Below are 10,146 nucleotides of genomic sequence, written 5' to 3'. Positions count from 1 at the left end.
TAATATCTGTTTTTTATATTTTTATGACTTTTCACCAATTTTTTTAGAAACCAAGTCTGTAAGTGATCATTTGAAACTTTTCAAATTCAAAAATCATTCTTTAAAGTATTTTTAAGTTGTTGTTGTTCAGTCGGTAGGTTGTGTCTGACTCTGAAATCTCATGGCCTGCAGGATGCAAGCCTTCTCTGTCTTTCACTGTCTCCCTGAGTTTGCTCAAACTCACGTCGATTGAGTCGGTGATGCCAACAACCATCTCATCCTCCTTCACCTCCTTCTCCCCTTGCCCTCAATCTTTCCCAGCATCAGGGTCTTTTCCAATGAGTCAGCTCTTCATGGTAGGTGGCCAAAGTATTGGAGCTTCAGCATCACTCCTTCCAATGAATATTCAGGGTTGATCTCCTTTAGGACTGATTGGTTTGATCTCCTTGCTCTCCCAGGGACTCTCAAGAGTCTTTTCTAGCACCATAATTCAAAAGCATCAATTATTTGGTGCTCAGTCTTCTTTATGGCCCAACTCTCACACCCATACAAGACTACTGGAAAAACCATAGCTTTGACTGTATGGACTTTTGTTGGCAAAGGGATATCTCTGCTTCTTAACACACTGTCTAGGTCTACCATAGCTGTTCTTCCAAGAGGCAAGTGTCTTTTAATTTCATGGCTGCAGTCACTGTCTGCGGTGCTTTTGGGGCCCCAAGAAAATAAAATCTGTCACTGTTTCCCCCTTTTCCCTATCTATTTGCTATGAAGTGATGGGACTAGATGCCAAGATTTTTGTTTTATGAATGTTGAATTTTAAGCCAGCTTTTTCACTCTCCTCTTTCACCCTCATCAACAGGCTCTTTAAGTAACAACACCAAAAAAGATTTTCAGTCATAGTTAAGACCACCAATTATAGTTAAATAATCATGAAGTCTATAACCTGATGATCCTAACAAGCTGGAAGTGTTCCTTGTAACACAGGTGGCATCAGCAGCCAAATTAATGGGCTGTTTTGAAGACAACAAACTCCTTTCTTGTTTCTTAGAAATATGTTTGTTTCTGGTTTGAAATTTCCATTAATAGAATCACTTATCTTGGATTATGACACTCATGTCAAAAGACCACTATTACCTTGTGCACATTATGTGAATTGAAAACTGGAAAATTAACCCATTATTGTTCACACACAACACAGCTAAGTTTTGTCAATTTGCTAACTGTCATCTTGAAAACAGGAAGAAGAATGCTGAGGAAATTATCCTCATGAGAGAAGTGGAATTCAGAGAGAAAGTCTTGGGTATAGGATATAATGCAATGAAGCTAAACTTGGAAAATCTTCAACAGTGGGGATCTGGGCATTCATCCTAGTTGTAATTTGAATAGGGTTACCAGATACAATGCAAAACCTCTAGGTAAATTTGAGCAAATGTTACAATTTGGATTATACTTTTGTTTTAAAATAATTCCTTGTTTATTTAAAATTCAAATTTAACTGGATGATGATGATGATTATCACCATCACCATCATTATTGTCATTGTTGCTACTGTTTAGTAAGTTGAGAACCCACAGTATGAAGGCGACACAACTTTGGGTGGTTTGAGTAAAGGATCACTGTCCATTGTCCTCTTGCTATTGGATTTATTCTTATTTGCAGCTACAAATAAGAGGGGGATCTGCAAAATTTAGCTTGCTTACAGAAATGTTTTTGCTCTTTCTTTTTCAAAATTCATCCACATTATTACACTCTTCAAACATCAACTCCTCCATTGAATGTATAGCTTGTACAATGAATTGCACCAAGCATGCACCATGATATAAAGAATGTAAAAAAATTCCTTTCTTTAGTGAACTTACACTCTTGTAGTACATCAAGAACAAGCATGCAAATTAGTAACAGCAGAGAACATGTTATAGATATATAAACAGAGAACTGAAAAGTACTGGGAAGATTTCAGAGGAAGAAAAAAGTATTTCCAGATTGTTTAAGGCCTAAGAAGTGGCTTATGTTTCCTGTCATATGACACCCTAGTTACTGTCCAACCACAGAGCACCTAGAAATGCTAGGCAAAATGTAGAAAACAAGCTTTTATAAGCATATTTTATCTCACTTGAGGATGAGGAAATTCCCAGTCGTTGCTGAAAGAAAGAATGAAAGAAGAAAGAAAAGAGAAAGCACTGACATCTTGCAGAGCATGCTAAAACTCCAGGATGATTCTTCATGAAACATTGATTGATTTTCATAAACTAATGGCTTGTATTTTAAGGTCCAGATAGAAGTAAGAGACAAGATCTTAGACAGAACTATACTTTGTACCCATGCAGGTAAAAAGGTTCAGTAAGGGGAAAAACTGGTCTGACAGCAAACACAGACAATAGGGATGATTCTGTATATCTAAGAACAGAAGGAACAATATAAGACAGTGGAAAGAGTTTCTGCTTCTGAGTAGAATATAGAAAAAAGCAAAAATACATATTTCTCATGGTAGCCACAAGAAACAATGACAAATAACAAATTCTATGGAGATTTTATGGGAATATCAAAGGGTGATGGATTCATGGGAACTTCAGAAGCTAAATCCAGCAAGAAATAAACCATGCACAGAAAAGCAGTGAGTCAAGACAGCGTCCATGCCTGGGGCACTTGTCTTTTCTGGGTACAAGTGGGCAGTTAATGGGCTTGTCATGCAAAGGGTTTGCAGAAATGAGGAGAAACCAGCCTAGCTTTTTAAACTTTCACACTGGCAGAGAGGATTAAAATCTGGAAGAGCCCCAGGTGTAAAAAACAAATCAATGTGCCTGACAATTTCTCCCCAAACTCCCTGAATATTGGTGAACAGTGTCAACAGAAGAAGAGAATGAAACAGTGCAATGCTATGCCTTCTGAGGGGCAAGGTTTCCAGAGTCCCTCTGGAAGTCAATCCTTAGAGTCATACCCGAAAAAGGCATTAAAAGAAAAAAATTACAGAACAATATCTATCATGAATATAGATGCAAAAATCCTTAAAATATAAGTAAACCTAATCCAGAAATATATAAAAGCAATATATCTTGACTGAATGGAATCTAACACAGAAATGCAAAGTTGGTTTAATATCAGAACATCTGTCAGTGTAATCCACAATATTAACAAAATAAGTCACATAATCACTTCAGTAGATGCAGAAAAAAATATTTGACAAAACTTAACACTCATGATAGAAATCCATACCTACTAGAAATAGAAGATATCATCAAATTAAGGACACCTACAATAAATCTATAAGTACTTAAGTAAAACATCAAATGCTTCCACTTCATATATAAGGAAAAGACAAAGATGCCCACTCTCAACACTTTTACCCAAAATTTCACTGCAGTCTTCAGAGGGATGACAAGTCAAGAAAAAGACATTTTTTTTGAAAAAAATAATAACAATATGAAAGCAGGAGATAAAGCTGTGTTTATTCACAGATTGTATCATTGTATGTAGACTTAAATAATTTATAAAAACAAATGACTAGAATGAATAAATGAGTTCAGCAAGGTCATAGAATACAAAGTCAGTATTTTTTTTAAATTTGTTTTCTCTGTATTAGCAAGAAACTACTGTGAAAGGAATCTTTAAAAAATACCTTTTAAACTGCTATGTTTAACATGGATAACCAACAAAGACCTATAGTATAGCACATGGAACTCTCCTTGATCTTCTGTGGTAGCCTAGAGCAGAGAGGTGTTTGGGGGAGAACGCATACATGTATACATACGACTGAGTCCCTCCCACTATTCACCTGAAACTATCACGTTGTTAATCAACTATACTTCAAAATAAAAAGTTAAAAAGAAAAATATAGTTTAAGCATTAAAACACAAAATATTTGGAAAGAAATTTACAGTATAAGATATACCTGTCCCATACACTGAAAACTACAAGTCTTTTGAGAGAAATTAAAACAAACAGAGGGATATTCTCTGTTCATGGAGGAGACTGATTTGGCGAGAGGCGGCCTGCCACGAGGCCTTTCTCATCCATCCCTCCAGTCCTGGTGAGGAAGAGAGTCTGTCTCCCGTCCCCTGCTCCCTCCCCCACTTCCCTCAGTAGAGCTGCAGGCTATAAAACTAGTTAGCTCCACGTCTAAGACATAGTTGTTGCCCTCAAGTAATTTATAATATTCGCAGAAGACCACAATTTCCCTGGTTTTAGCAATGAAACATACATATTAATTTTTCCAGTATTGGCCCCAAAGGCAAAATAAATTCCTCACAGGTAGGTCTGTATCTACTTTGTCTAAAAGCTCCATTGTGGACCTAGAGATTATCATATTAAGCAAAGTAAGTCAGAAAAAAAAACAAAACAAAACAAATACCATATGTTATCACTTACACAAATGAACTTATATATGAAACATAAACAGACTCACAGACAAAGAAAACAAACTTACACTTCCCGAACCGGAAAAGGTGGTGGGCAAAGGATAAATTACGAGTTTGGGATCAGCAGATAGAAACTACTGTATATGAAACAGATAAACAACAAGGTCCTACTATGTAGCTTAAGGAATTATATTCAACTTCTTGAACTACACCATAACGGAAAAGAATGTGAAAAAGAATATATATTACAACATTGTAAATCAAATATACTTCAATAAAAAATAAAAACTGTAAAAAAAAAAAAAAAAACAGTGTGAAACAACAAAAAAACTATATCATACAAGAAAAAAATCAACAGGTTGGTTGCAGTCAATGATTATCATGAAGTTGAAATCAATTCATTTGCTACCAAATGAATGCCACCAAGTTTTTTAAAAATGCAACTACCTTACTCAATAATAAATCAAGGACAAAATGAACTACAATAAAAATTTAATGTGTATTTGATCAGATCTAATTAGCATTTAATATGATGTTTAAAACTTTTTAATAGTGTCTTTATTGTGTCATACTGGAAGGTGCCTTTTGAACAGGAACTCAACTGCAGTGAAAGAGCTCAGTGCTTTATAGACACAATATTTCAGGACTAATTTTAAAAGGATACTGAAAGTGGATAACGGGTGAGCAGTTTTCATTAAACCTAAATGGGATCTGCGAACCAACAGGAGGTATAAGCTCAGTATATAAGATAGAGCAGTTTCTAAAGAGCCATCTCATTTGATTCGGATATGCAAATAAATATATTATCCATGGATGAAAGTAATTGTTTTAAATGTTGTTATTTGTAAATTAAAATCTAAATAGTAATGCATCCATATTAAATGATTGGTATAAATAATAAAGAGCAGAAATTTAATTTAGATTTAATATTATAAGACATATTTTTACATATTATGTTGTTACTGCATCTCACAAAATATGTTCTTCAATTCATTGGACTTAATACTGCAGTGTGTATCAAATATATGCAAACAGCCTGTGAGTTTGAATTTATACTGCCAAAGTAAGTCATCTCTCTTCTCTGGAGGTATGGGCTGAGGTCACAAATGAGAAGACCATAATTATCGTTCATTTTTTCCACTATTAAAGTATGAGTAATTTTGAGAAATCAAACAAATCAGCACAATATCTTTAATTATGCACATTTCTATTTGCTTTATACTCTCCTATGTTGAGAGGAGCTAGTTTTGAAAGGCTAATCTAAATCTTGAAAGCTTGTATGACTTTAGGACTTTATAGCTATTGCAGGAAGAATTAAATGAAGATTTATACAAGATTCACATATAAAATACTCTCATCAACACCCTTTTTATTTTTAGTGTTTTTAACTAATGCAACTAAAGTTACTGTAAACAGGTTACAATTAACAAATAACTCTCAAGTAAAATGTATTTTTTCAACATATGTATCATATAATAGAGTGTTTACATGAATGTTTTCAACTTTTGCATATCACTTAATGATACACTATCCTAGACAAGTAATTTAATTGAAAGTTTTTACACAATGGATACCTCATCAAGTCTATTTAAATTTGAATGTGGGTATAAAGTTAATCTCCCAGCAATCTTGATTCCAACTTGTGCTTCCTCCAGCCCAGCATTTCTCATGATGTACTCTGCATTTAGGTTAAATAAGCAGGGTGACAATATACAGCCTTGACGCACTCCTTTTCCTATTTGGAACCAGTCTGTTATTCCATGTCCAGTTCTAACTGTTGCTTCCTGACCTCCATACAGGTTTCTCAAGAGGCAGGTCAGGAGGTCTGGTATTCCCATCTCTTTCAGAATTTTCCACAGTTTATTGTGATCCACACAGTCAAAGGCTTTGGCATAGTCAATAAAGCAGAAATAAATGTTTTTCTGGAATCTTGCTTTTTCAATGATCCAGTGGATATTGGCAATTTGATCTCTGGTTCCTCTGCCTTCTCTAAAACCAGCTGGAACATCTGGAAGTTCACAGTTCATGTATTGCTGAAGCCTGGCTTGGAGACTTTTGAGCATTACTTTACTAGCATGTGAGATGAGTGCAACTGTGCAGTAGTTTGAGCATTCTTTGGCATTGCCTTTCTTTGGGACTGGAATGAAAACTGACCTTTTCTGGTCCTGTGGCCACTGCTGAGTTTTCCAAATTTGCTGGCATATTTAATGCAGCACTTTCACAGCATCATCTTTCAGGATTTGAAATAGCTTGACTGGAATTCCATTACATCTACTAGCTTTGTTCATAGTGATGCTTCCTAAGGCCCACCTGACTTCACATTCCAGGATGTCTGGCTCTAAGTGAGTGTGAGTGATCACAACATCATGATTATCTAGGTCATGAAGATATTTTTTGTATAGTTCGTTGGTGTATTTGTGCCACCTCCTTTTAATATCTTCTGCTTCTGTTAGGTCCATACCATTTCTGTTCTTTATTGAGCCCATCTTTGCATGAAATGTTCCCTTGGTATCTCTAATTTTCTTGAGATATCTCTAGTTTTTCCCATTCTATTATTTTCCTCTATTTCTTTGCATTGATTGCTGAGGAAGGCCTTCTTATCTCTCCTTGCTATTCTTTGGAAATCTGCATTCAAATGGATATATCTTTCCTTTTCTCCTTTACTTTTCATTTCTCTTCTTTTCACAGCTATTTGTAAGGCCTCCTCAGACAGCCATTTTGCTTTTTTGCATTTCTTTTTCTTAGGAAGCACAAGCTGGCATCAAGATTGCTGGGAGAAATATCAATAACCTCAGATATGCAGATGACACCACCCTTATGGCAGAAAGTGAAGAAAAATTAAAGAGCCTTGTGATGAAAGTAAAAGGGAGAGTGAAAAAGTTGGCTTAAAGTTCAACGTTCAGAAAACTGGGATCATGGCATCCCGTCCCATCACTTCATGGCAAATAGATGGGGAAACAGTGGAAAGAGTGGCTGACTTTATTTTTGGGGGCTCCAAAATCACTGCAGATGGTGACTGCAACCATGAAATTAAAAGACGCTTACTTCTTGGAAGGAAAGCTATGACCAACCTAGACAGCATATTTAAAAGCAGAGACGTTACTTTGTCAACAAAGGTCCACCTAGTCAAGGCTATGGTTTTTCCAGTTGTCATGTAAGGATGTGAGAGTTGGACTATAAAGAAAGCTGAGTGCTGAAGAATTGATGCTTTTGAACTGTGGTGTTGGAGAAGACAAGATCTTTGAGAGTCCCTTGGATTGCAAGGAGATCCAACCAAGTCCATCCTAAAGGAGATCAGTCCTGGATATTCATTGGAAAGACTGATGCTGAAGCTGAAACTCCAATACTTCGGCCACCTCATGCAAAGAGCTGACTCATCTGAAAAGACCCTGATGTTGGGAAAGATTGAGGGTAGGAGAAGAAGGGGACGACAGAGGATGAGATGGTTGGATGGTATCACTGATTCAACAGACGTGGGTTTGGGTGGACTCTGGCAGTTGGTGATGGACAGGGAGGCCTGGCATGCTGCGGTTCATGGGGTCACAAAGAGTTGGACATGACTGAGCAACTGAACTGAACTGAACTGATAAAGTTATTCCGGTGAGACATAAGCTTTGTTTATGAATTTAAAACCATTCAGTTTATTTATGAAACTAACTTTCATTAATTAAATAAATTAATTCATGAAATTAAAAGACGCTTGTTCCTTGGAAGAAAAGCCATGACCAACCTAGACAGCGTACTAAAAAGCAGAGACATTACTTTGCCAACAAAGATCCATCTAGTTAAAGCTATGGCTTTTCCAGTGGTCATGTATGGATGTGAGAGTTGAACTATAAAGAAAGCTGAAAAAAAAAAAAAAGAAAAAAGAAAGCTGAGTGCTGAAGAATTGTTGCTTTTGAACTGTGGTGTTGGAGAAGACAAGATCTTTGAGAGTCCCTTGGACTGCAAGGAGACCCAACCAAGTCCATCCTAAAGGAGATCAGTCCTGAATATTCATTGGAAGGACTGATGCTGAAGCTGAAACTCCAATACTTTGACCACCTGATGTGAAGAACTGACTCTTTGGAAAAGACCTTGATTCTGGGAAAGATTGAAGGCAGGAGGAGAAGGGGACAACAGAGGATGAGATGGCTGGATGTCATCACTGACTCAATGGACATGAGTTTGAGCAAGCTCTGGGAGTTGGTGATGGACAGGGAAGCCTGGTGAGGTGCAGTTCATGGGGTCCCAAAGAGTCGGATACAACTGAGTGACTGAACTGAACTGAACTGAGTTTATTCATTCAGAAAGGCTTCTGTGATAGTACTGATTAACAGTACAGGAAAAATAAAATCTGGCCTCTCTTCACTGATACGAGAGTTTCTGTGGGACACCTACCCATCCAACCTTAACTGCCACCTAATGGTGGCAGCAACACTGATGTAATGTGAGTCAAAGTGATCTCACCTCAGACTGAGACACAGCCCGCTTTGTTTACAACTGTCTTTTTTTATTTACCAACTAAATGCAGAGGGCTGTGGGGTCCTAAGGATGGTGGAAACACAAGACAGAAGGAACCCAAGGTCCTGAACTACTTAACATGAGGCAAATTATCAAAAAATAGTTGTACTGGGTGTTACTTGGCAAAATACAATCTTCAGTCACCTAAACCAAAATTTTGTTCTGTGCTGTTCGTTAATCTTATAACATTTGGTATTATTTTAACTAATAAAGACATAAGTAATTTGACATGGGATACTTCATTTACCAGATAACTTGCAATGTAGCATCAGCTTAGTGATTAGGCAATAGACAGTAAGGAAACTGATATTAGAAATGGAAAACATGGATAACTATATTATCCATGGCAAAACATCTGGTAAAACTATAAACATGAACAGGTTGAAATTTACCCAGTTTTTAGCTCTTGGAAAAGAGCCTAGAAAAGTTGGAATGTTAATAATTGGTTATTATTGCTGTTATCCAGTCGCCCAGTCATGTCTGACTCTTTGCAACCCCATGGACTGCAGCACGTCAGGCCTCCCTGGCCCTTATCATCTCCCAGAGTTTGCCCAAGTTCATGTTCATTGCATCGGTGATGCCATCCAGCCATCTCATCCTCTGATGCCCTCTTCTTCTTCTGCCCTTAATCCTTCCCAGCATCAGGGACTTTTCCAATGAGTCATCTGTTGGCATCAGATGACCAAAATACTGGAGCTTCAACTTCAGCATCAGTCCTTTCAGTGAATATTCAGGGTTGATCTCCCTTAAGATTGGTTATCAGCCCTTAAAATTAGTTATTATCCCCTCCATATTTTGAATTTTTTTCCATTTATTTTTATTAGTTGGAGGCTAATTACTTAAAAATATGGAACGCTTCACGAATTTGCGTGTCATCCTTGCGCAGGGGCCAGGCTAATCTTCTCTGTATCGTTCCAATTTTAGTATACGTGCTGCCGAAGCGAGCACCGTATTTTGTATTTTTATGTACTTTAAATCTTCACATATCTTAAAGCACCTTAAGTCATTACTTATTAGTGTTGTTTTTATGAATAATCTAAGTTTGGACTCACTCACATATTCATTTGACCTCCTGAATTTCCAACTTTTTATATGAAATTACTACACTTCTGCCTGAAAAAAAAGAAAGTGAAGTTGCTCAGTCGTGCCTGACTCTTTGCAACCCCATGGACTACCAGGCTCCTCTGTCCATGGGATTTTCCAGGCAAGAGTACTGGAGTGGGTTACCATTTCCTTCTCAAGGGGATCTTCCCAACCCAGGTATAGAACCCAGGTCTCCTGCATTGTAGGCAGATGCTTTTACCGTCTA

The 10,146-nt window shown here is 37.0% G+C and overlaps 1 non-coding gene across 1 annotated transcript; it reads right to left on the bottom strand.

Moving 5' to 3' along the window:
- Positions 1–9,678: 9,678 nt before the first annotated feature.
- Positions 9,679–9,785, bottom strand: LOC122684545. Its single transcript, XR_006338087.1, has one exon. It is a non-coding gene; the product is annotated as a U6 spliceosomal RNA (small nuclear RNA).
- Between the last annotated feature and the right edge of the window lie 361 nt (positions 9,786–10,146).

This window comes from Cervus elaphus, chromosome 26 (assembly GCF_910594005.1).
Source record: "Cervus elaphus chromosome 26, mCerEla1.1, whole genome shotgun sequence".
In the NCBI taxonomy this organism is placed as follows: domain Eukaryota; kingdom Metazoa; phylum Chordata; class Mammalia; order Artiodactyla; family Cervidae; genus Cervus; species Cervus elaphus.
This window is presented reverse-complemented; position numbering and strand designations above follow the sequence as displayed.